Source organism: Panulirus ornatus, chromosome 72, assembly GCF_036320965.1.
Source record: "Panulirus ornatus isolate Po-2019 chromosome 72, ASM3632096v1, whole genome shotgun sequence".
NCBI lineage: Eukaryota > Metazoa > Arthropoda > Malacostraca > Decapoda > Palinuridae > Panulirus > Panulirus ornatus.
In genome coordinates this window covers 15,639,934-15,646,570 of record NC_092295.1, presented here as the reverse complement: position 1 = coordinate 15,646,570, position 6,637 = coordinate 15,639,934, and positions in this window count along the sequence as shown.

Genomic DNA, 6,637 nt, shown 5'->3' with positions numbered 1-6,637 from the left:
AGTTACACCATTTCATTAGTCACCTTGATGATAAACTTGCATTGACTATAAAATAATCATGAAAATATAGCCTCATGTCAACCTGTCTGCCATGAATGATCCTGGCCATTATGACAATATAGTCAGACGGCAAATTTAGTCACTATAATAATATACCACAGGTGATCATATACAGATGTGACAATACAGGCAAACAGAAGCAAAAAGAAATATACAAATCATATTCACTATGGCAGTATAACTACATGACAATAAAGATACGTGACAAATAGTCTCTTTTAATCATAACAAACATACAGCCGGCAGGACAACATAGTTTCTATTACAAAATACGACCAAGACAGGATATATTCAGTATAATATAGACACCTTAACAGTATACACCAAAAAACAATGTAAGAATCATGAAACGTACCTGCCAAACATTATATGTCATGAAATTTTAGTCAATCAATGATAAAATCATCATAAGAAATATCAATCGGCATTACAATATAGTTTAACATAATCATACACCAATCATGATCATATAATAAGCAGGTTGACATAAACAATATCACAGTATAAAAACCATGACAGTAATAAGTGACATACACTTACACTTACAATAACCAAATAGATGCAGCCATGAATAGATTGTTATCATATTCATATAATCACAACAATATTGTAGGTAATGGAAACAAATATATATCCATTTCTTTCTTTTAAACTATTAACCCATTTCCCCGCGTTAGCGAGGTAGCGTTAAGACAGAGGATCTTGGGCCTTTTTTGAAATCCTCACTGGCCCCCTCTGTTCCTTCTTTTGGGAAAAAAAAAAAAAAAAAAAAAAAAAAGAGAGGGGAGGATTTCCAGCCCCCCGCTTCCCCTCCCCTTTTAGTCGCCTCTAACACGCAGAATACGTGGGAAGTATTCTTAATCCCCTATCCCCAGGTATATATATATATAATAATATATATATATATATATAGTAATATAAATATATATATATATATAATATATATAAATATAAATATTTTTTTTTTTATACTTTGTCGCTGTCCCCGCTTTGCGAGGTAGCGCAAGGAAACAGACGAAAGAAATGGCCCAACCCCCCCCCCCCATACACAATGCACATACAACGTCCACACACGCAATATAAACATACCAACACAGCTTTCAGGTTTACCCCAGACCAGCTCCACATGCCTTGCTTCAATCCACTGACAGCACGTCACCCTGTAGACCACATGACTCCAATTCACTCTATTCTTGCCTTGACTCCCTTTCACCCTCCTGCATGTGCAGGCCCCCGATCACACAAAATCTTGTTTCACTCCATCTTTCAACCTCCAATTTGGTTCTCGCCTCTTCGCCTCGTTCCCTCCACCTCCGACACCAATATCCTTCTTGGTCAATTTCTCCTCACTCATATCTCTCATGTGCACACACCTTTGCAAACACTCCTCTTCTGCTCTCCAACCACGCTCTTTTTACTTCCACACATCGCTCATACCCTTACGTTTACTTACTCATCAAACGCCAACCCCCTCACGACCACACATTGTCCTCAAACATCTCAAATCCGCACCATCCATCCTCGCTGCGCACAATTCTCTAACCATAGCCCACGCCTCGCAACCATACAACATTGTGGAACCACTATTTTCCCTCAACATAACCCATGTTTGCTTTCCGAGATAATGTTCTCAGGACTTCCAACACATTTTTCAAGGCTCCCAAAAATTTTCGCCCCCTCCCCCACCCTATGAACCACTTCCGCTTCCATGGTTTCCATCCGCGCCAGATCCACTCCCATATATCTAAAACACTTCACTTCTCCAGTTTTTCTCCATTCAAACTCACCTCCCAATTGACTATTGACCCTCACCCCTACTTACCTAATAACTTGCACTTAATTCACATTTACCCGCAACTTTCTTCTTCCACACAACACCTTTACCACTTTATAATATAGTATATAACATATAAAGTATATACTATATATATAATATACTATATAAATATATATATATATAGATATATATAACAATTAATCAACGCAATATAGACATCAACTTGTCTAAAGGCGACCAAAAATGTAAGCGAGCATTGTAATGAAATTACAATACAACAACCGTTCCAATGTCCGTCCACCATGACAATATTAGCTACCATGAAAATATAGTACACGTTTATAATGTAGCGCCATGTCAAAATATTCAAGATAAAAAAATAACCAAAAGATAGCGACAACAAGAGTTAAGCTACTACGACGATATATCACTATGCCAATATCTCTAAAATGTAGTAAAGCCCTCATGGCAAAATATCAACAGAAAAAAATACTCCATCACAACTTGATATAGCTAACTGTTGACAATATAGCTACTATGACAATATAGGTAACATTAAAAGACAGTCACCTCCTTGAAATGGAAAAAAAAAAAAAATTGAACAAATAGCCATCATGGCCAATATATAAACCAAACAAAAGCCATCATGGCAATATGATTACCATAGTAATGTATTCCTTAATGTAACTATCACCATGTCCCTTATAGTCACGATGAACAAATACAACTACCATGACAATAGAAAAAACATCAAAATACAGTATCTAAGACAAATATTGCCACTAATTCAACAAGTTAAATGATAATATAGATATTATGCCAACAAAAACACGTTTTTTAAAAAAAAAAAAAAAAAAACAATAACTCAGATATGTTAAATAATCGTATAAATAAAATGATCCTACAATGAAAATATAGGTCACCCTGCCACTAAGGCTTTCCATTACAATATAGCCACAAAAACAAAACATTCACCACGATAGTACTGAAACCAAAACAATATAGCATATCAAGACAATGTAGTCACTGATCATTTAATAAAAATAAAAATCTCGCTTCTATTATGGTATAAAACCTCAGAAAACGATTTTATACACTAATTTCAAAGCTGCCACGCAAATACAGTCACTATGACATAAATATCATGATCAAATAGTGACCAATGGCAATATAGCCACTTTGAGATTATGGTCATTATGACAATAAAGTCGCTAACAAATACTGTCGCCTTAATAACAAAGTTATCAAAATGATATATCAATTTGTGACAAAAAACTGCATGATTAGAAAATGACATAATCGCACCTATAAAAAAAGATTTCCATGCACTATAGTCAAGGTGTCGATATATACATCATAGCAACGAAAAGAAAAGAGATGATAAACAAACGACGGTATGATCAAAATGACAAACAGCAACCACTGAAAATATGTTCCCCACGATTCTCGCAGCTCACAGACAATAAAGCCATCTTCACAAAAAGATTACGATTGAAAAAATAGCAAAAACGCCTATACAGCCATCAACACAGTACAGCCACCATGACAAAAGTCTCCTCGATATAATGAATCGCCAGGACATTAGCGTCACCTTGATAATGAAAATACACTGAAGTACCTGATCATCATGAAAAAAATAGCGTCCAAATAAATATATTTGTCGTGAAAAAAAGCCTGCTTATGAATATCTTTAAAGTGACAGTTTCGCATTCTGAAAATATAATCAAGACACTAATATGTTCACCCTAACAATAAAGCCACCATGATCACATAAATGATATGACAATATAGTCAACAGCAACAATAAAGCATTGATATAAATTAATATCCACTCTGAGACTGAGAGCCACATGAAAATATAGATAACTGTGACAAAATAGTCATTTTTTGGATCAAAGAAACATGTAGCGTCCAAGAAATATAGTCTCTATTACAAAGTAGCGAAGAAGACAGGATTTATCATCACAATACAGTAACCTGTGCCGCATACCCAATAAAACATGGAACAACCAAGAAAATATACCTACCATAACAATATAGCTTACATGAAAATAGTATACTATGACAATTACATTACAATAAATACAAATGATATCACATTATGGTGTCGTTAATCAAACTACGCTAATCATGATCATATACAAAAATCATTCAAAACAAAGCAAGGTAGCGACACGCAGGGAGGGAATAGCTACAACCTTGCTCTAAAAGACGACAGCAGCTCCGTACAACATCGAAAGCTGGTGCGCGACATGTCATCATGTGATACATTGTAATGATATGCAATTTTGTCATGTTTCAGTACTGTCTAGTGAATGTATTATTATGTTAGGCTATATTGCAGTGGCAGCGTGGCTGAATTTTCATGGAAGGATAAATTTTGTTATCCGTTATATTGCCTTTGTGATATATAAAGTCATTGTGACTGTGTTCCAGTAATCACTATATTATCATTTAATATTGTTGAAAGCGACTGCAATAATGTCGTAGAGACTCTAATGTCATCTCTCCTGTATTGTCATTATGTTGCATGTCCAACTTGACTAAATAGTCATGTTGGTTAAATTCCTGTGTAATGATTACAAGGTTAGTGTTAACTATATTGCCATGGTGACTATTATTGAAAGTTTACACAATCCATGATAACTATTTTTCATTTTTGTTATACTATAAAGGAGGTGACTGTTTTTTCATATTGAATCAATTCTCATGGTAGCTATATTAGTTAAGTTAGCCATATCATATGTGGTCTTATTTTCTTTTTCTGATGTATAATTGCCATGATGTCTAGACTAACATTTTGCGATAATGGCAGGGTGAAATAGTGTCTTAGCCAATAAACTGTTATTGTGGATATGTTACATGGGATTTATTATCCATAGTAGCTACAATTGGTCAATTTAATATATTTTTATGGTAGCTCATTGTCACGGTGACGAAATTTCCATTTTGCTATTTTGTTATTTTCAATAAAATGCCAATCCTCACTACAATTATCTTGGTCGCTATATTTACTTCCTTGCTATATTAGCTATAGTTTAATCTGTCGGGGAATATTTTGTCCATTAACAACAATTTTGTTTTAAATCATATGATCATGATAACACTATTTTCATGGCGGCTTATTTGGATAATGTAAGTGCAAGTGTAAGGATAACATATTAATCAAGTCACTATATTGTCATGGTTTTTATACTGTGATGTGTTTATGTCAGCATCCTAATGATATTATCATGAATTGATATAAGGATTATGGTAACTAATTGTAATGGCGAGTATATTTCATTGAGACAATTTGTCATGTTGCCTGCAGTTTTCATCGTAGCTATATTGTATGTCCAGGTTACATTTTCAATTGTTGGTTTCATGTTTTATCGGCTAACTTGTCAAGGTGACTATATCTTAATTAAAAATCTTGACTTGTCGCTATTTGTCATGGACACTAATATTGTAACAGGACCAAATAAGTTTGCTATATCCAAAAGAGAGTAAATTTTAAAAAAAAAAAATTTTTGACACAGCATCAATATTTCAGGTGCTTATATTTGCCATAATGAATGTCAAATTTAAAGGCTTTTTTATTGTTGCGGTTTGACTGGAAGTCATATCACTAATATGATCATGGCTATTATCGTTATAGAGAATATATGCCGTCTTTGACATATTATCATATTGTCTTAAAGTGTCATGGTACGCATGTTGATCAATGGAATCCTTATGTTTCCGCCATTTTTATATTAGTCCAGTGAATTATATCGTGGACATTACTGTCCATCGTGGCTGTCCTATCATGCTTGCTTGTATAGTCGTTTGCTGAATTTTCACTGTTCTAACTTTTGTGAAGATTGCTTTATTGTCTTTGTAGCTAAAGTGTCAAGGTGATAAATTTACCATAGACAGCAGTATTGACATTAGAACATACCGTCATTTTTGGCTATCTACTCATTTTGTTATATGCGAAATTTACATATCGTCACCTTGGCTATATTGTCAATGTATCTCTTTTATAGTTGCTATGTTTAATATTTTTTAGTCATGCTTATTTTTTCAATAAGCGATACATTATCGTACTTACTTTACAATGAAGGGATAGAAATTGTCATTGTGACAATGTTGACAATATGACTATTAATCCTCTTAGTGGCTAACATTGCTATGATAAATACATACTTGTTCATGGTGACTATTTCATGATGATGGGTATAATGACAAGTTTACTGCATTTTCATGGTACGTATTTAATGATGGTCGATTTTTGCCCTTGAAGATGTATCAATAAAAACGAAAATTTCCTTTTTATTTAAATCATTATGTGGTAATAAATTGACATGATATTTGGATATTTTGTTATAGTTTCAGTACTGTCATGTTGAATGTATATTATGTTTGTTACATTTACAATTAAAGTCATAGTGGCAGGGAACTAATTTTTCGTGGTTTGGATCATTATGTTATACGATTTTATTTGTATTTGTGAGTATAATCTCATGGTTAGAGTTCCCGAATTTCTATATTTGCCTGGACACTAACTATCCTGAAATCTATATGTCATACAATTATATGAGCAATGGTAGCTTATAATTTGTCTTAGTGAATATCTGGTCGTCGTGACTATATTTTCATAATGGCCTTAATTTTCATAGGAAATATGATGATATGAGGGCTATATTTTCGGTGATTTTCATAAAGCTTGAAAGATTACTATCAAGGTGACCTCAATAGCCAGCGCTTGATGTATATCGTGACATTATTGTCACGATATGCATTGTCATGGTGGCTATATTGTCGTTTCTGTATTTT